Below are 22,161 nucleotides of genomic sequence, written 5' to 3'. Positions count from 1 at the left end.
TTTAGTATTAAGTAGTATTATTTTAGGTATTACTAGAGTCAAGGAGGACCCAGAGGACTAGAAAATCACCAATATAACTCCCCTGTTTAAGAAGGGAGCAATGCAAAAGATGCAAAATTATCAGCCAGTTAGCCTAACTTCAGTCGTTGGTAAGATTTTGGAGTCCATTGTGAAGGGTGAGATTTCTAATTATTTGGAAGGGCATGGTAAAACAGGGCAAAATCAGCTTGGTTTAATCAAGGGTAGGTCATGCCTGATAAATCTGCTAGAATTCTTTGAGGAAGTGATGAACAGGGTAGGCCAGGGAGAACCAATAGCTGTTATCTAACTGGACTTCCATAAATCCTTTGATAAGGTGCCACACAAGAGACTGCTAAATAAAATAAGGGCCCATGGTGTTAGAGACAAGGTGTTAACTTGGATAGGAGCTTCACTGTCTGGTAGAAGGCAGAAATTGGGGATAAAAGAATCCTTCTCAGGATGGCAAGCAGTGACAAGTGATGTTCTGCAAGGCTCAGTGTTGGGAGCATGACCTTTCACTTTCTACATAAATTATCTAGATGAAGGAACTGAGAGCAATTTGGCTAAGTTTGCAGATGATACAAACATAGGTAGAAGGACAGGTAGCACTAAGGAGGCAGGGAGGCTGAAAAAGGATTTGGACAGATGAGGAGAGTGGGCAAAGAAGTGGCAGATGAAATACAACGTGGGAAACTGTGAGGTCATGCACTTTGGTTGGAAGAGTAGAGGCATGATCTATTTTCTAAATGGGGAGAAAATTCCAAAACCTGAAGTGCAAAGGGACTTGTGAGTCTTAGTCCAGGTTTCTCTGAAGGTAAACTTGCAGGTGGAGGTGATACTTAGGAAGGAAAATACAATGTTGTCATTCACCTTGAAAGGAATAGAATATAAAAGCAGGGATGTACTTCTGAGGCTTTATGAGACTTTGGTCAGACTGCATTTAGATTTTTGTGAGTAGCTTTGGGTCCCATACTTCAGGAAAGATGTATTAGCTCTGGAGCAGGTCCAGAGGAGGTTCAAGAGAATGATCCCAGGAATGAAAGGCTTAACTTATGAGGAACGTTTGAGGACTCTGGGACTATACTTGATGGAGTTTAGAAGGATGAGGGGGATCTGATTGAAATTTACAGAATATTGAACTGACTTGACAGAGTGGATGTTGGGAAGATGTTTCCATTCGCAAGAGAGATGAGAACCCAAGGGCACAGCCTTAGAGTAAAGGGAAGACCATTTAGAATGGAGATAAGGAGGAAGTTCTTCAGCCAGAGAGTGGGGAATCTATGGAATTTACTGTCACAGAGGGCTGTGGAGGCCAGGTCATTGAGTATATTTAAGAGTGAGATAGATAAGTACTTGATTGCTAAGGGGATCAAAGGGAGAAAGCAGAAAAATGGAGTTGAAAAACTGATCAGCCATGACTGAATGGTGGAGTAGACCTGATGGGCCGAATGGCCTAATTACTATTCCTATACCTTATGATCTTTTGGTCTTATTTCTCCCAAACAGCCACTAATTACAGCTATTTATAAGTAATTGTGGCAAAACAGGCTCCATCTCTTCCTGCAAGTGCATGTGGTTTTCAGCTCTTTTTATATTGCTGACCTGAAATCATTGAGACTAAAATGGTGCTTGGTTTTCCTGGCTCTTCTTGCTTCACAAGCATAAAGGTTTGTCACTTTCTCATGAAGACGGAGTCCTCTTAACACAAGTAATCATTTATGAAACATTCATTTTAGTATAATTTACTGCCTTGCTGTTAAAATACAGCTTTGTCTTGGCCATTAAAATCAGTATTATCAACATGTTCTGCAGTTTTCAATGGATGTCACTGAGCTTTTAAGAACTGATCAATTATGTAAATTTCAATGAAAACCAGCACAAGGTTGCCATTTATTGCATTAGCAAAAGTGAGGCTATATTTATAAATGGTATAGCTTTTTTTTTCAGCACTGTCCTGTCAAGGAATGGAACAAAGAAAATGAAAAGTCAAGGAAGTGTGAGCACTAATTAATTTCCCAGTAAAGGAGTGTGGTGCTGGAAAAGCACAGCAGGTAAGGCAGCATCCGAGAAGCAGGAATATCGATGTTTCGGGCATAAGCCCTTCATCAGACTGTAGGAGTCAGGGGTCAGGAGGGCACTCCATCAGAAGGTCAGAAGTGAGGATGTTTGCTGATGATTGCACAACGTTCAGCACCCTTTGCGTCTCCTCAGATACTGAAGGAGATAACCAGGATTGGGCTGACAAGTGGCAAGTAACATTTGCACAACACAAATGCCAGGTTATGACCATCACCAATACGAGACAATCTAATCACCACCCCTTGACACTCAATAGTGTTACCATCACTGAATTTCCCACTATCAACATCCTGGGGATTACTATTTATCAGAAACTCAGTTGGACTAATGACATAAATACAGTGGCTACAAAAGTAGGTCAAAGGCTCGGAATACTGCAGCGAGTAACTCATCTCCTGACTCCCACAACCTGTCCACCAAGGCACGAGTCAGGAGTGTGATAGAATATACCCCATTTTACTGAATGGGTGCAGTTCCAACAACAGTCATGAAGCTTGACAAGAAAGCAGCCTATTCGATTGACACCACATGCATAAATCTCCACTCCCTCCACCATCAACACTCAGTAGCAGCAGTGTGTACTACTGACAAGATGCACTGCAGAAATTCACCAAAGAAGCTCAATCAGCACCTTCCAAACCCAGGACCACCTCCATGCAGAAGGACAAGGGTAGCAGATACATGGAGACACCACCACCTGCAAGTTCCCCTCCAATCCACTCACCACCCTGACATGAAAATATATTGCTGTTCCTTCACTGTCACTGGGTCCAAATCCCGGAATGCCCTCCCTAATGGCATTGTGGGTCAATTTACAACGTACAGAGTGCAATAATTCAAGAAATCAGCTCATCACTACCTTGAGAATCAAGGGCAAGTAGAGAGGGGAATAAGTGTTGGCCAGTCTACAATGTCTGTGACCTATGAGTGACCTATGTCAAGCTTCATGACTGTTGTTGGAACTGCACCCATTCAGTAAAATGGGGTATATTCTATCACACTCCTGACTCGTGCCTTGGTGGACAGGTTGTGGGAGTCAGGAGATGAGTTACTCGCTGCAGTATTCCGAGCCTTTGACCTACTTTTGTAGCCACTGTATTTATGTCATTAGTCCAACTGAGTTTCTGATAAATAGTAATCCCCAGGATGTTGATAGTGGGAAATTCAGTGATGGTAACACTATTGAGTGTCAAGGGGTGGTGATTAGATTGTCTCGTATTGGTGATGGTCATAACCTGGCATTTGTGTTGTGCAAATGTTACTTGCCACTTGTCAGCCCAATCCTGGATATCTCCTTCAGTATCTGAGGAGACGCAAAGGGTGCTGAACGTTGTGCAATCATCAGCAAACATGTATGCCCTCTGGAATACAGTAGTACAAATGTAGAAGTATTTTTAAATGCAAAGATCCCAACCCCATTACTCTCTGAAACACTTTTCAACACTTCTCTAATCCTTCTATCAATTGCATTACTGGTTATCAATTCTAAATTAATAGCATTTCATGGTACATCGGTGATCGACCCTAACTGGGTATTAAGCTGACTACCCTTTAAATGAATACTGTTTAAAGTTGTGGTTGTTGGATCTGGGAGCAGTACATTTACAAAATGTAATTTGAAATAAATTTTGAAGTGTGCAAAGATTAGCTCCAGTTGTATCTTTCACAAATGAGACATTTGATATTGAACAATTAACCTCCTTAATAAGGGAAATAGTTCTTATCTCAATACTGACTTTAGGTCCCTTTTAATTTTATGCACTTCAGTTGAATATTCTCTCTCTCATCTACCATTATACTTTAAATCTTAGCACTGAGCAAATTTTGATATAATTTGCTATTAGCCGTTCTATCCCATGAGCTGTTATTCTTCAGGCAATCTGTCACATGGAGTCTTTCCAAAAGGCTTGTTAATGTCCATGTAGACTATATCAAATACACCACTCTCACCAACCTGACAGCTGAATTAAATTTATCAGACATAGCATTCCTGTAACTAATCCATGTAATAGCCATTTATTAATTTTAGCCTTTCTAAACGATGGTTTAGATCGTCCCTTAGAGCTTTTTTTCAACAATTACCCATCATTGAGGTAAGGGTGGTTGGTATGCAATTATTCAGCATATTTTATCTACCCATTTCTACGCAAAGTCTTCCAGACACTCCAGCACTTTCCTGTAGCTGGAGAAGATTGGAAAATGATGGTCAAACTCTCTCCTTTGCCCACTCCTGCTTGTTTTTACATTCTAAGATATCTCTCAAATCTGGATTTATCAACTTTCAAAGACGTTAACACCTTAATATTACCTCCTCAAAGCTTCATCCAAACTAGGAGAAAGTGAGGACTGCAGATGCTGGAGATCAGAGTGGAGAGTGGAGCGCTGGAAAAGCACAGCAGGTAGGCAACATCTGAGAAGCTGGAATCAATGTTTTGGGCACTAGCCTCATTCAGCTTAAACTCGAAACATCAATTCTCTTACTCATCTTGCTGTGCTTTTCCATCACCTCACTCTTGACTTTTTGTGAAAACTGCTTGAGACCAATGTCCATGCTTCTTTCAGTTTGTTTGGAAAAGAGTGGGGATGCAGGCTGGATGAGTTAACCAAGCAGGGCACCGTAGTTACAGGAACCAACTAAAGTTGGGGGGGCAAACAGAGGTATAATGACAGAGGAGGGTAGTATAGTGGAGTGTTGGGGTGGGGGGGGGGGGTGTTGACCCCATTGTCTGCAGCAAATACCAAGAGTCCTGACAGTCGTGTTGCCTGCCTGGGTCCAGGGTTCAGGATAGAAACAAATATGTCTCTGATTGTGATATTCTATCTATAATGAGGTATCACCTGTGCCACCCATATACCCTTCAAAGATTTTCATTTCCTTGTATTCCCATGATATCTAGGTGCTCTCCTGGGGTCTATTGCTGGAGTGGATTGACCCCGTTTTATATTGGAGACTTGGGCGGATGATCTCTGGGGTGTCTGTGGTTGGAGGACCCAGATATGCTGTAAGTCCACAACCCAGTTTCAGGCTCATCCTCCTCAGATGTAATGTCCTTGGGGTTGGGAGACACAGAGATGGTGGAGGCAGATGTGGTGGAGCCAGACACCTCAGACTGTTCTGAGAGGAGACATCTCAAGGACTTGTCCCCGTGTGTGGTTTGTCCTCTGTCCATTTACTTGCGAGCACTGTCCTGTCTCATTGAGAGGAAGAAATGAGACTCACTGAATACAACGTCTTTGTACAGAAGTGGGTGCAGTGATCGAGTTCATGGAAACGTGAGGTAGCAGAGAGAAGATGGTGGCATTGACCCAACCTTAAGGAGCCCAGAAGGTTATTCACTCCCTGAGCAGATTGTTGGACATGCCTTTGGGTCCTGGGAACTTCACTGACAGAATGAGGCTGAAATCCCTCTTTCCCTTGTTGTTGATGTTGAGCACTGGCTAAAGTGATTGAGTATGGGTTCTCATGCAGTTCCAGCAGTCGATGAGTGTTCTGCTGGACTTCGCTATTCCTGGCAACAGTCCATGGAGACATGCAGATGCATGCGTACCAGAGTTAGGACAGAAATGATGGCATTGGGGCAGGAGGATGCCATTCAGCCCCAACCAGCCTATTCCACCATTCAACAAGATGATCTGTGAACACCATTAAATGACACCAAGGGTCTCCATCAAACATACCTGCTGCTTCTGTGTGACACTCTGTACAATTTCACAAAGTTATTAATTAGCCAATATCATGGGGTTAACTTTGATGCTGAACAGCTACCAGGGTCTCTGCTGGCAGCCCCCTGATTGCCAGAGAATGCCCTCAGCCAGCTGCAGAGATGTACCAGCCAATGTGTCCATCAGAATGGGCTCCAGAGTCTAATTTAGAAAGAGAAAGTTCCTGAGTTGGTGGAGAGTGCAGGAGAAAACCTTGTTGGTGTATCCTCTGAGAGGATCATTACTCAGAGGAGATGAGCGACTGAGAGGCTGCACTCTTCAGGTGGAGAGTGTGTGGCAGTAGTTGTTGACTGCATTATAAAAGAGGGGAATGAGGTATGCAATAGGGCTAGAGGCTTGTGCATCTGAAGGATTTTCCACACTGTTGGTGATAGGAGAAGTGCACAGCCAAGTGAAGGCTATCTGATTGCGTCAACATAGACGTCAATGCATCACCATTCGAGCAGTTACAGTCTCCTCCCGTTAGCTCAAGGATTTTCTCCTTGTACGGTGTGAGGTGATGAAATATGGATCTTTTAGCTCGAATCTGGGCTGTGTTCTCCAGCAACAGGACAAAAGAAGGGCTATAAGCTGCAAGTGGTAGAGCATGAGCCTTATATGGAAGTGGGTGCAGTGACTGAGTTAGAGGAAGCGTGGGGTGGCAGAAAGAACATGGTGGCATTGACCCAACCTTCACCACACTGACCCAAGGGCTACTTCAGGCCAGGTTGACAGCACCCAGTGCCATTGTCTCCTTTGGCTAAAATAGGTACTGCAGATGCTGGAGATTAGAGTCAAGAATAGAGTGGTGCTAGAAAGACACAGCAGGTCAGGCAGCATCCGAGGAACAGGAAAATTCCTGATGAATGGCTTTTGCCCGAAACATCGATTTTCCTGCTCCTCGGATGCCACCTGACCTGCAGGGCCTTTCCAGCACCACTTTAGTCTTGCCCCATTGTCTCCTTTGTCCATCCTTTTCTCCAATGCTCCTGCCATCAGGATCATAAGAATATAAGAAATAGGAGCAGGATTAGGCCATCTAGCCCCTCAAGCTTGCTTTACCATTGAATGAGAACATGGCTGATCTTTTCATGGACTCAACAGCATTTACTCGCCCGCTTGCCATAACCCTTAATTCCTTTACTCTTTAAAAATCTATCTTTGGCTTAAAAACATTCAATGAGGTAGCCTCAACCACTTCAATGGGCAGGGAATTCCACAGGTACAAAATCCTTTGGGTGATGAACAAGTTCCTACTTAACACCATCCTAAATCTGCTCCCCCTACTTATGCCCCTAAAGTTTTAGTTTCATGTGCCAGTGGAACCACTTCCCTGCTTCTATCTTATCTATTCTCTTTTATATGCTTCGATGAGATTAAATTAGATTACTTACAGTATGGAAACAGGCCCTTTGGCCCAACAAGTCCACACCAGCCCGCCGAAGCGTAACCCACCCATACCCCTACATTTACTCCCTACCTAACACTATGGGCAATTTAGCATGGCCAATTCACCCAACCTGCACATTTTTGGACTGTGGGAGGAAACCCACGCAGACATGGGGAGAACGTGCAAACTCCACATAGTCAGTCGCCTGAGGCAGAAATTGAACCTGGATCTCTTACGCTGTGAGGCAGCAGTGCTAACCACTGTGCCACCGTGCCACCCGATCTCCCCTCATTCTCCTAAATTCCAATGAATGTAGTCCCAGTCTATTCAATCTCTCCTCATAAGCCAGTTGTCTCAATGTCAACCGAATGAATCTCCTCCACGTCCTCCAGTGCCAGTACATACTTTCATAATTAAGCAGGTGAAAACTGTTCACAGTACTCCAGGTGTGGCCTCACCAGTATCCTATACAGCTGCAGTATTACCTTCCTGTTTTCAAACTCCATCCCTCTAGCAATGAAAGAGAATATTCCATTTGCCTTCTTAATTACTTGCTTCACCTGCAAACCAACTGTTTGTGTTCATGCACAAGGAACTCCACATCCATGTTGGTGAAGTGGAATGCCACTTTCCATTTCTCAGTCGTGTCTTCTGGAATTGTGCAGGAGCACATTGTGAAGGCACTTTCCAGGTTTATAGGATTTGACGTGGTGAGCAGCTGGGGTTGAAATATGTGTCTGCAATGTGAATGCTGTAGGGTCTCAGTAATGGCAAGCACTTCCACTGCTGCTGCTGGCATGACTCTACACAAAGGCACCATCAAGACCGAATACACAACTAATAAGGTGGGCAACACAGTGGCTCAGTGGTTAGTACAACTGTCTCACAGTGGCAGTGACCCAGGTTCGAGTCCAGTCTTGGGCAACTATCTGTGTAGAGTTTATACATTCTTCCCAATGTCTGCATAGGTTTGCTCCAGTTTCTTCCCACAATCCAAAGATGTGAAGGTTAGGTAGATTGGCTAAATTGCCCAAAGTGTTCAGGATGTGTAGGCTAGATGTATTAATCAGGAAAATGGAGGGTAATAGGTAGGGGAATGGGTCTGGATGGGATACTCGTCAGAGGGTCAGTCTGGACTCATTGGGCCCAGAGGCCTGTTTACACACTGTGGGGATTCTATGATATGAAGAGAATGGTATGAAAAATATCACTAGGGCTCAGGGAATGAATTCCTCTAGTGACACTCCTTGAAATTTGATAATAGGCCAAATGTGGGCAGATTCAACCCCATATTGAGCTAACTTGCACCTGACTGCGTACTCCTTCATAAATCATTAGACTAATCAGTAGCTTTTCTTTAGTACTTTAGGATATGTAGGATCTGAAGACCCAGTCACAAAATGAAGATAGTGGTAGCAAACTATGTGTGGTCAATCCTCCTCATCACATGTTCATGTGATAGCTTCGGAGTTATGGACTGTCAAACAAATGGACTGCCTTACCCTGGATGTTATCAACTCTCATTGCTGCCATCCCACCCTCCTCTCCATTTTGCCCTTGGTGAAATTGTAAGCAAAGATAAGTTGGCTTTACAAGTATGAATTAATAACAATGACAAACAGCATGAGATGCTTGTGATTGGCATGTGTGACAGTAATGGATTTCAGAATTATTTTGTTTGTCCAAGCATTGCATGTTTAATGGGCATGTTCAGGAAATCCAGCCCAGCAAGCAGTGCTGGTGATCGTATAAATCCTTCACTGTTTAAGCTTTGATTGAATACCTCTTGCTGCTTAGATCGAGGCTGAGTGCACGCCATTTATATGCGTAGCTTCTCACCATGCTAACTTGTGGTGTCTGTGAAGAAGACTAATGTCTGGGATGTTAATTAGTGGCCTCACACTGAAACCAGAATGGCTTAAATTGCTAATTGGAAGTATTGGTAGTCCCTCCTGTGAGATTATGGGATCATGTAGATGGTATCACACAGGTTTTGAGATTGTTATCCATTGAATGTGAAAGACCATAGAATATTTGTCATTCTGATTCATGTTAGACAGTCACAAATTCAGAATTGTGAACTGTGTTATTTTAAAGTATAGTCATGCTACTTCATTATACTAAAAGGTTAACATCTCATTAGAAATAAGCAGGGTGCACAAGCCTATTACTTTCACTCCTTTGCTTTAAAGTCATTAACAGGAGGCATATGTCTCTGCCTAGATCAGAGTTTATTACCCTCCAAGATGCCCCTATGAAGTTAGTGGTGAGTTTACTTCTAGCAGTCCATGGATGTCGGTATACCCACAGCGCTGACAGGAAGGGACATTAGAGCTGGGGTTGCCATTGTTGTTCCCAGTGCTTATCAGCTAGTCCGTCTGTGGTTATTCCCATTGGACCTTACTTGTTACAACTTGCTTTGGGAGCACATAAGAGTTGATCACGTTGTTGAGGGCCTGGAGTCACAAGGTAAGTACAGCAGATTTTCTTTGCTAAATTGGTAAACTAAGTGTGTATTTATGACTGTGACTATTTAATTTCCAGATTTGAATTTCAGCACCAGCTGTGCTAGGGTTTGAGCACCTCCAGAGTTTTAGCCTGGATTACTAGTCAAATGACATGACCATGATGTCACCACCTCCTTTAATTGCACCTCAGCTATCTGACGGCTTGGATATTCTGTTTATCTGTATAATACAAAATAGGCTAGCGCTATTTTCTGTGCAGCATCGGAGGCTGAGATGTGGCTTTACGGAAGTTTATAAAATCATGAGGGGCTTAGATAGGGTGAATAGCCAAGGTCTTATTCCCATGGTAGGGTAGTTCAAAACTAGAGTTCACAGGTTTAAGGTGAGGGGGTTAAGATTTAAAAAGGGACAACTTCTTCAAGCAGAGGGTGGTACGTGTATGGAACAAGCTGCCAGATGAAGTGGTGGAGACTGGTACAATTACAACATTTAAAAGGCATTTGGACAAGTACATGAATAGGAAGGGTTTAGAAGGATGTGGCCAAATGCTGGCGAATGGGACTAGATCAGTTTAGGATACCTGGTCGGCATGGATGAATTGGACTGAAAGGTCTGTTTTTGGGCTGTATGACTCTAACGTTCTCCTGACTCGACTTCCGCCTTCCACAAATTTGGCCCCACCCAAAACCCTGCTACCCATCTCTTAAATAACCTCAGGTCCATTCACTCTTCAACTCCTGTGCTTGTTAACTTGCATTGGCTTCTTATCAATTAATTGATGTTTCATATGTTAATTCATTTGAAATCCCTCCATTTCTATGCTCCCCATCTCCCCCCATCCTACCACACTCCCCAGGCTCCAATCTTTGGAAGCTCCTTCAGCCTGACAACCTGCAGAACCTCCTATTTATTCTTTCCATAATTAGGTGGATCGGTTTCCACTACCTCAGTGCAACCCTCCAGAATTCCCAGGCTACATCTCTGCCTTTTTCTCCTCCTTTCAAACACTCCTTCATACTTCTATCTCTGACCAAGCTGTCGGTTAGAGACCTAATAAAACCTTAGGGGGCTTTGTGAAAAAAATATATTGTTTGAGAACGCTTTGTGAAGTGCTTTAGGGTGTTTTTCCAATTGAAACAGTTCTTTTAAATACAAATGGTTGTGGCTGAATTCCCACTGGCACATTCAATTAAATTTGTGATGCTGCCTGGCCTCTGTCAATGAGGCAGGATGGGAAGCAGAGAATACCTTGGCCCATAAGTTTTACTTTTCACATTTTTCACTTTTGTTTTAATAAATAATGAGGTTCCCATGAAGCACTCCCCTTCAAAACCTCACCCTCTCCTGAGATATGGTGACACTCAGGATAAACCAGTACTAACTGTTTCTTTCTAGTGAATGAGCAGGACTTTGGGATTATGGCAATGATACCTTTGCCTTTTATATATAATCTTTGAGTGGTTTAGAGAGCAGATTCACCAGCATGATAATCGACATTCACAGGGTTAACTTTACAAATAACTTGAGTAATTTGCATTCCCTTGAGATCAGACATTTGAGCAATGAATGAAATATTGAAAATGTTACAGAAGTTTGGATAGATTTGTAGCTCAGGTTGAGGTTCTGGATGTAGGTTTGCTGGCTGAGCTGGAAGGTTCATTTGCAGATATTTCTTCACCCTATTTGGTAATTTCTTCAGTGGGTATCTGAGATAAAGAACAGGAAGTGACATCACCACAGGAAATGACATCACCAACCCAAAGAAACCTAAACATATAAATAGTAAGCAGGAATTATCAGCAGTGATTCACTCGGAGGCCCACTGAAGATAATTCCTGCTTTTTATTTATATGTTTGGGTTTCTTTGTGTTGGTGATATCATTTTCTGTGGTGATGGCGTCTAACTCAATGTGTTTGTTGATAGAATTCTGGTTGGAATGCCATGCTTCTAGGAATTCTCATGGGTATTTCTGTTTGGCTTGTCCTAAGATGGATGTGTTGTCCCAGTTGAAGTGGTGCCCTTCATTATCTGTATTTATGGATACAAGTGACAGTGGGTCATGTCATTACATATACATAGTAAGCAGGAATTATCAGCAGTGCTTCACTCAGAGGCCCACTGAAGATGGATTTTGTGTGTGTTTTTGTGTGTGCATGTTTGTGTGTGTGTGTGTGTGTGTGTGGTGGGGGTGGAGGGAGGTTGGCTTTTCACTGGTGAAGCAGAATCGTCGAGTTATAGAGTCATACAACACAGAAACAAACTGCTTGGTCTAATTGGCCCATGCCGATCTAGTTTCCCAAACTAAACCAATCCCATTTGCCTCTGTTTGACCCATATCTCTCTAAACCTTTCCTATTTATGTTCCTAGTTTTGAACTCCCCCACACCAGCAAAATACCTTTGCTATTCACCTTATCTCTGTCCCTCATGATTTAATAAACCTCTGCAAGGTCCTCCCACAACATCCTACACTCCAGTGAAAAGGTCCCAACCTATTCAGCCTGTCTTTATAACTCAAACCAGTTTTGGCAACATCCTGGTAAATCTTTTCTGAACCTTTCCCAATATAATAATATCCACCCCATAACAAGATGACCAGAACTGTACACAGAATTTCAAAAGTAGTCCCATCAACGTCCTGCACAACCTCAACATGACGTTCCAACTCCTAGACTCAATGGTCTGCGCAATGAAAGTGCTAAACACCTTCTTAACCACCTTGTCTGCCCGTGATGCAACTTTCAAAGAACTAAGTACCTAAACCCTAGATCTCTCTGTTCAACAATACTACCCAGGCCCCACTATTAACTGTATAAGTCCTGCCCTTTGTTTTATTAAAATGCAGCACCTCACATTTATCCAAATTAAACTCCATTTGCCACACCTCAGCCCATTGGCACAATTGATTATCTTTGTCATCTTTGATGATAAGCAGCAATTATTTCAAACTTGGAACTTGGTCACTCAGGAATGAAATTCACAGATATGGCTCTTGAAATCTGAAATTCTCTCCCCAACAAAAAGGCTGTCTATACTGGGACAATTGAAATTTCCAGGCGGTTTATTGTGGGTTAATCTTTTTAAGACATATGAATGAAATGGTGATCTGTGGAGGAATACAATAGTCTAGCAGCATTATAACTAGAAATTAGTCCAGAGACAGAGAAAACATTATGGGAACCTGGGTGTGAATCCTATTAAAGCAGAGATATTCAATAAAAATCTGCAATTCAGTCTAATGATGACTGTTGATCAATTGCTAGGAAAGAAATCTGGTTCTTTAATGCAAATCCTGTTTTATTGAGGCATCAGTGAAGCCATGAACTCCTGGTTGTCGTTATGGTAGGTTCGGAGCAGGGACTCCTGATTGGTAGGCCCAGAATGGTGTCTCCTGGGCTTGGTCACAGTAGGCCCGGACCGGGGACACCTGGTAGGGTTCTCGGTAGGCCTAGAGTGGGCGTCCTGGTTGTGATCACGGTAGGCCAGGAGTGAGGACTGCTAATTGTAGTCGTGGTAGGCCCAGAATGAGGTCACTGTAGGAACCCCTGGTTGTGGTCATAGTGGGCCAGGAGCAGGGATTCATGGTTGTGGTCATAGTGGGCCAGGAGCAGGGATTCATGGTTGTGGTCACAATAGGCCTGGAGCAGGGAGTCCTGGTTGTGGTCACAGTGGGCTCAGAGCCAGGACTCCTGGTTGGGTCACAGAAGGCCCAAGAGTGCATTTCCTGTTTAGGGTCGTGAAAGACCCAGAGTGGGGAGTCCTCTTTGGGACTCAGTGGGACTTAGGAGCAGTGACTCCTGGTTACAGTCATGGTAGGGCAGGAGCGGGGATTCTTGATTGCAGTCATGGTCAGCCTGGAGTGGTGATTCATAGTTGTCAGAGAGGCAACATTGACAGTGGAGTGGGGAAGAGTGTGGGTTGAGTATGAGACTAGGCATCAGTTGGGGTGGGCTCAGCAGTGAGGAGGTTTTGCCTAAAGAATGTCTACTCCTACAGTGGGGGGTCCAGCATAGAGAGGCGCAGAGGATGGGTGGTGGTCCAGGTATCGTTGGTGAGCAGCTCAGGACTGATGGTGGAGACAGTGGAATGAAGATAAACTCTCTTTCAGTGATCTCTTTTGTTATAGACCGGGCCAGACCACTCAAAACATTCCTAAGCAGGCGGCCCAGATCATAACTTTGCAAGTTGTTTCAGTAAGTGTACAGTGAAAATTACCGGATTAAGCTTAGGTTGGCTACCAGTCTTAAAACAGACAAAAAATGTATTCACAAAATTACACAACGAAACACGAAAAACAGTAAAGAACTCCTATAGAACTCAGTCTATCCAAATTATGCTGTTCCGAATATACACAACAGTCCCAACAAGCAAACCTTCTTGAAAAACAGTATTAAAATTTGGACAAGATGCTTACAGGTTGAAGTTAGAAGGGCAGAAAGAGAGGGGGCCTGTTCACACAGTCCACTGCTGAACTCCCAACCAGTTCTGGACTGAGCCAAACTGCTCAGCTAGAGAGCTGACTGCTCCCCTTTCATTCTACAGGTCAAAAAGGCTGAATGACCATCTTCCATAATTGGGATAGGATCAATGCTTATAAGATGACAGCCTGGGCACCAGCAAGCCCTAAAATATAGAATATTTAAGGATTACCTAATTCTGCTATCAGGTTTGAGATAATTGGGAAAAGAGACAGAGGTGGTTAGTTAAAAGGATTTTTTTGCTGCCTAGTGAACTTTGATGATCTGGACGACACTTCCTCAACAGTTGGTGAAAACAGATTCGATAGAATCCCTACAGTGTGGGAACAGGTCCTTCGGCCCAACAAGTCCACATCGATCCTCCAAAGAGTAACCCACCCAGACCCATTCCCCTACCCTATTTTTACCCCTGACCAATGCACCTAACCTATACATCCCTGAACACTATTGGCAATTTAGCATGGCCAATTCACCCACACATCTTTGGATTGTGGGATGAAACCAGAGTAAACCTGCGCATCCACACAGGCAGTCACCCAAGGCTGGAATTGAACGCAGGTCACTGGTGCCATGAGGCAGCAGTGCTAACCACTGAGCCACTGTGCCACTTTCATAAGTGATTTGGAAAACTCCTAGAGGGAAAGAAAATACAGGGCTATGGGGTTGAAGTGCAGGACTGAAATTAGTTGGACAGCATTTTCATAGAGACTGAATGGTTTCTCTCTGTTCTCTAAGAGTCCATGATCTATTATGTTTTCCAATCCTCAGAAGATGGTTTCCGATCATTGTTAAAGCTGTCCAACTGTCTCTCACCTATGACCAATCTTTTATAAAATCAATCACTGTATTTTGATTTTAAAACTCTATTCTTATCAATGCATGTATTCAACAACAGGGACTCACTCATCCTTAATAAAGAGTGTGTCACATTAACATGCTGTACATACTGCACAATGAGGAAATTGATCATTTTGTATGAGTTCAGCATGTTTCAAAAATTACTTCAGCCATCTCACAAAGCAATTTTCGCCAACCCATCATCTTTTGTTTATCAAGCTTTTTAGACAGCTGTCAGTATTTTCACAAGGTCGTTTTGTTCTCAGGTACTTAGGCTACAATGAGCCAGTGAAATTACGCACTGAAATAACCACCACACAGTCCCTATGTTGAATGAACAGTGATAATCAAAGCGGTGAGTAGTGAGTTCAATAGGCTCAATGGTTAGCACTGCTACCTCACAGTGCAGTGACACGGGTTTGATTCCAGCGTCAGGCTCCTGTCTGTGTGGAGTTTGCACACTCTCCCCATGTCTGCATGGGTTTCCACCGGATGGTCCAGTTTCCTCCCACAATCCAAAGGTGTGCAGATTAGGTGAGTTGGCCATGCTAAATTGCCATGGTGTTCAGGGATGTGTAGGTTTGGTGCATTAGTTAGAGGTAAACATACAGTAATAAGTTTGGGGAATGGGTCTGGGTCGGTTACTCTTCAGCGGGTCTGTGTGGACTTGTTGGGCCAAATGGCCTGTTCCATACTGTCAGGATTCTAAGAGTCTAATTCATCAGTACCTCTCTCATGTGGGATGCACAATAACATGAGCACATATTCAGGAGAATAAAATCATTTGCAATGGATAGAAGGAGGTGAAGAAGGGAGATGAACGAATTCTTTGAACACCAAAAGGCTCTAAGGAATTGACAATCAGATGCAATAAAACCAAGAAGATACAGGAAAAATGGAAGTGATTGTCTGTCATACAGTCTCTCGAACCTGGTCTAAATTTTCTGCAATCATGGTTGATCCTTGACCTCAGCGCTGCTTTCCTGCTCGATCCCTCAATGATCCACATGTCTAAACTTCTATTGATTTCAGTTTTGAAGATATTCATTAACTGAGCATCCACTGCCTTGTGGATTAGAGAATTTGAAAAATTCATCACTCACTGACTGAAAAGCAATATGGCTTTCCTTTATTTACTAACTCGTCCTTCTGGATTATCAAGTTAGAGGAGACTAGCTTTCAGCAGGTCATCACCCTCAGAAAACTTCATAAATTTAATTCAGATAATCTCCCAATTTGACTCAGTGTAATGAGAGCCTTGCACTTTTTGGCTATTCATTGTGCAGCTCACATGTTTGAAATTAGCAATTAACTGGGGGAAATGCAGCAGCTCTTCTTTGCCATTTGCATCTCTGAGGTGGAGAAAAGATGCTATCCATCTGAAAGGAGAAAGTGAGGACTGCAGATGCTAGAGATCAGAGTCAGAAAGTGTGGTGCTGGAAAAGCACAGCAGGTCAGGCAGCATCCCAGGAGCAGGAGAGTCGACGTTTTGAGCATAAGCTTTTCCTAATGAAGAGCTCATGCTCGAAACATCGACTCTCCATTCCTGGTGAAGAGTTTATGCTTGAAACGCTGACTCTCCTGCTCCTTGGATGCTGCTTGACCGGCTGTGCTTTTCCAGCACCACACCTTTCAAGTGTTGATCTGAACCTTTGGGTTCGCATTCAATTCATGTTATGGTACAGTATGAGCTGGGAAGGGTAATCGAATCATCAGTAGGGCCAACTGACCCACAAATGAGGTTGCATGACATTCTGGTGAATTGCATTTGAGCTCAGCACTCTGTGATAACAGTGTCCATCTGATCCAGATTAAAATAAGCCTTGGCTAAGGATACCAAGTTTCACTCACCTCACACTTCAGCTTTCCAGCTCTTGTGATACAGTGGCAATGGATCAGATTTGGATCAGACCATCCAGATTCGAGTTCAGAAGTGTTTTGTAACATCTCTGACCAGGAAAAATATCTATGAAGGTAATTACGTTGAACCTTGCTGCTGAATTATGGAAAGGATCTTTCCACAGTTGGTTTTGTCAAACTTTCAATAAATTTGTCAACAGTTATTCTGGAAATCATGAAGATCTCACCTGAAAAAATGTAGCTGTGTTAAAAGTTGCCAGGAAGGGAAGGCTCAGCAACTGGCACCTTATAATTGGGCACAACTGCGGTGAGCATACATCTCTCCTCCTTGGGAGCTTCCCTTTGGATGTCCTCCAACAGATCTGAGAACCCATCCAGCTTTCCTCAGCTATCCTAAAATCTGTCACTGTATATCAGCCATACCTCCAGGAGAAGTGGGTGCAGTGAGTTTATGCCAATTGCTGTTATCCAATGCATGAGTCACAACCTGCAGAAATCTGTTACACCAGCTTGATTTGATTTGACTTTGATTTATTATTGTCGCATACACCTAAGTACATTAAAAAGTTTTGCTGTGGGGGCAGTCCAGGCAGATTATACAATGCAAAGATCACTGTGTGTTGGAGCAGAGTGATTTACAGCTGCAAAGAAGGTGCACAAAAAGCAAGATCAATATTAGATGTGAAATTTGAGAGGTCCATTCAGAAGCCTGATAACAACAGGGAAGAAGTATTCGCGCTTCTACCAAACGGAAGAGGTTGGAAGAGATTTTAACTGGGCTGGGAGGGGTCTTTAATGATGTTGGTCACCTTTCTGCAGAATCACAAAGTGTAGATGGAAACCATGGATTGAAGGTTGGCTTCAGTGATAGTCTGGGCACGTTCAAATTATGATCCTACAACTAGACTTGCAAACTGCTGTTTCTTTAGACCACAGCCTTCAGTTAGCACCTGTTTTCACCAAACAGTGCCCAATATGGTTTTAAGAATCATAAAATCCAAACTTTGCAGAAAGAGGCCATTAGGGCCACTGAGTCACTCCTGCCCTCCAAAGAGTATACCCAACTGCCTGCCCTATCCCCGTAATGCCATATTTAGCATGACCAATTCACCTAACCTGCACACCTTTGAACTGTGGGAGGAATCCAGAGCACTTGGACAAAACCCACACAGACACAGGAAGAGTATCCAAACTCCACACAGATATTCATCCAAGACTGGAATCGAACCTGGGTTCCCCTGTGCTGTGAGGCAGCATTGCTAATCATTGTCCCATTCTGCCATCCGTTGCAGTTCATAAATTTAAAAAACTGTATAGTTAGGATTATTGCTCCATATTTAGTGGAACACAATTCTTACAGAACCTTAGAATCATTCAGTGCAGAAGAGGCCCTTAGGCCCATCAAGACCGTACTGCCCAAACTGCGCAAAATTTGCAGTCGTCCTGTTTCCCAACACTTGACATAGCCTTGAATGCTGTGACATTACAAGTGCTCATCCAAGTACTTTTCCAAGGTTGAGAAATTACCTGGCTCAACTACTCTGTCAGGAAGTGAATTACAAATCAATATTACTCTTTGGGTGATAAAGATTTTCCTCAACCACCCCCCCCCCCCTTCTTTATAATCCTGAATTTATCTTAAAAGTGGGCTCTTTGTTATTGATACTTTAGCTAAGGGGAACTGCTGCTTTCAATTTTGAAGCCCCTCATAACCTGATACACCTCTGTCAGATCCCTTCTCAACCTTCCCTGCTCCAAAGAAAACAACTCCAGTTTATGCACAGTCTCTTCATAACCAAAGCATTCCATCCCATTTCAGACTCTCCACAGTAATCACAGGTCATTCCTATAGTACAATGACAGCACTCCAGATGTGGGCTAACTAAATAAAAACTGAAAGAACTCTGGATGCTGTTAATCAGAAACAAAAACTGAAGTTGTTGGAAAAGCTCAGCAGGCCTGGCAGTATCTGTGAAGAGAAATCAGAGCTAAGTTTCAGTTACAAAATACCGTGCAAGAACTGTAACAAACACTACATTGGACAAACAGGCAGAAAACTAGCCACCAGGATACATGAACATCAACTAGCCACAATACGACATGACTCTCTGTCACTAGTATCCTTACATGCAGATAAGGAAGGACACCACTTCAACTGGACAAGCCAAACAGAGACATGCACGAGAATTCCTAGAAGTATGGCATTCCAACCGGAACTCTATCAACAAACACATCGATTTAGACCCAATTTACTTACCCCTGAGAAAAAGAACAGGAAATGACATCACCACTGGAAATGACATCACCAGCCCAAAGAAACCCAAACATATAAATAGAAAGCAGGAATCATGTGCACTGTTTTACCTGAGGCCCACTGAAGATGTTACCTAGTAGAGTGATAAAACATCTGGAAATGAACCTCTCAACTCAATGAGCAAACCTACATCCAGTAGAATCAACAATTTTGTAAAAGCTGTTTCAAATGAATGTTAGCTCACTTCAGAAAATGAAGTAGAAATTGTGAATTATTGTAAAGACCCAAATGATTCAACAACATCTTTCCAAGAAGGAGATCGAATAATAATATAATAATGATGATGTTAAATTATTCATTATGCCATGAATTAGTACGACAAATAACTCAATATTATTTATTGAAAAATTATCAATAATATATATTTTAATGAATGCTGAGCAAAAAAAAAACAAACAGTACATTAAAAACTAAATCAGAAATTGCTGGAGTTCTTACACTTTTAAATGTATTCATGGGATGTGGATGTCACCAGCAAAGAATACCTGTCCCTAATTACTCTTGAGACGGCAATAAAGAATTTCAGTTTGTGAGGTGTTGGTGCCCCCTTTGCGTTGTGAGGTGAGGGTTGCCTCAGATTCTCAGTTCCCTCGCAAGGGCAGTGGCTTAATGGTAGGGCATTGTCGCCTCCATGCTCCAGTTTGTAATTTCTGGGAGCATGGAGCCATCTTATTCCTGTCATCCTTATCTCAGTGTATAATACTGTCACCACTGAGCCAAGTTCTCCTGGGAAACACCATCGATCCTGATCCTGTGTTAAGGATGCTGTGTAGAATTTCAAATCTGAAGTAAGGTTAAATCTTACTTTTCATGGCTAGGTCTGAGTGGTGTCAGGTTTTTGTGGAGGGTGGTTTACTGTGTGCCTAGCGAGGTTTCTCACTTATCTCACCAAAGATGCTCTCTCACTGCCACCTCAAACACCTGTCCACTTTCATACCTCAGAATTCGGTCCAGCACTGTACCTTCCCTTGTTGGACCCTCTGCATTTTGATAAATTCTCCTGAATACATTTCAAGAAATCTGTCCGCTGTAAAATTATCTGTATTTTGAATGTTTTGTCCACTTTATTTGTTAAAAGCACATTACCTGAGTGCTACTGACAGTGAGGCAGACAAAGGGACATAGAATTCCATATGTGGTTCAACTTGACTTTTTATTTGCAACATATTATTAAAATATTAAATGAATATTTCCCAAACTGCAATGATATCTACTCTTCATTGAGTTCCACCTGTCTAGGAAAGGATTTTACCTGCAATGCTCCACATGTATGAACTGAGCTGGTGGAATCTCCTTGCTCTCTGATGTCAGGTTGGCTGTCTTCCACGAAGGTGGATCTCACAGGTCAGGGCGGGTCTTCTTGGGTTGCCACATGGTCTTCCAACACAAGTCTATCCGTAAAGCTTCCCTGAGAGTCTTCACTGACTCTTCACTGAGGGCTGGCTTCCGGTTGTGTGTGGAGTGGTCTTTACCTCCTCTCGCACTGAGCCCTTTCAGAATGTTTTGTGGCCTTTGACCAAGGAGGTCATAAGCTGGGTTAAAGTCATCCAATGGGGTGTTATCAACACCCCTCATTGTCGCCATGCTGGGAGGTGTAACACACACATACTCCGGCAGTCCAGATGCAGGAAAGGATCTCCGGATTACTATTTGAGCCACAAGTGCAGGTTCAACAAGATTAAAGAGGCAAATGTGTGGCTCAAAGATTGGTGTGGGAGAACTGAATTCATGGGTCTTTGACAGCAGTGATGGGAAAGGGGGGAGCTGTTCTGATGGGACAGGCTCCACCTGACTTTGCTGGGACTAGAGTCCTGGTGAATCATATAACCAGGACAGTGGATAGGAATTTAAACTAGGTTCAGTTGCATGGAAAATTGTTGCACAGCCTGAAATGAGCAGATACAATATCACAGAGACATGGCTGCAAGAGGATCAGGGTTGGGGACGTAATATTTAAAGATACACATCCTATTGAAAGACAGGCAGATGGGGCAGAGAAGCAGCTTTGTCTTGTAAAAAATGAAATTAAATTGACAGCAAGGAATGATGTATTAGTGGAAGGCACAGAATCTGTGTGGATAGAGTTGAACTACAAAGGAGAGAAGACCATGATGGGAGTTTGTACAGGATTCCTTGCAGTAGTTAGGATGTGGGGAAGAAAATAAGTTAGGAAATTGAAAAGGTATGTAAGAAAGGCACTATTACAGTAATCATGGTAGACTTCAAAATACAGTTGGACTGGGAAAGCTAGGTTCACAGCAGATCCAAGAAAAGGAATTCACGTAATATCCAGGAGATAGCTTTCTTTGGCAGCTTGTGATAGAACTCACTAGGGAAGTGGCAATTTGGGATTTGGTGATGTGCATTGATGCAGGCTACATTAAGGAACTTGAGGTGAAGGAACCTCTTAGGGCCAGTGACCATAATATGATAAAGCTCATCCTGCAGTTTGAGTGGGAATCAGATGGGACAGTATTACAGTTGAGTAAAGGGAACTGCGCAGACATGAGGGAGGAGCTGGTCAGAGCTGATTGGAAGGGGAGCCTTGCAGACAAGACAGTGGAGCAGCAACGGCAGACGTTTCTGAGGATAATTCGGGAGGCACGGCAGAAATTCATCCTAGGGAAGAAGAAACAACCCAAGGGGAGGACAAGGCAATGATGAGGGAATCAGCGAGAGCATAAAATCAAAAGGAATTATAATGTGGTGAAGATTTGCAGGAAGCTAGAGAATTGAAAAGCCTTTAGAATCCATCAGAGGATAACCAAAAATACAATAAGGAGAGAGAAGATGGAACTTTAAGAGTAAACTAGTTAGAAATACAAATAAAGATTACAAAAGTTGTTTTTAGATTTATAAAGGTAGGAGAGTAGCAAGAGTGAGCTTTGGACTGTCAGAAAATCAGGACAGAAAAGTAATAATGGGGGGACAAAGAAATGTCAGAGGAACTGAATAGATAGTTTGCTTGGATTTTCACAGTGGAAAACACCAGTAGCATACCAAAACATCAAG

The sequence above is a fragment of the Hemiscyllium ocellatum genome, chromosome 1, assembly GCF_020745735.1.
Source record: "Hemiscyllium ocellatum isolate sHemOce1 chromosome 1, sHemOce1.pat.X.cur, whole genome shotgun sequence".
Classification (NCBI taxonomy): domain Eukaryota; kingdom Metazoa; phylum Chordata; class Chondrichthyes; order Orectolobiformes; family Hemiscylliidae; genus Hemiscyllium; species Hemiscyllium ocellatum.
The sequence above is the reverse complement of the archived record's forward strand: the minus strand, read 5'-3'. Positions refer to the sequence as shown.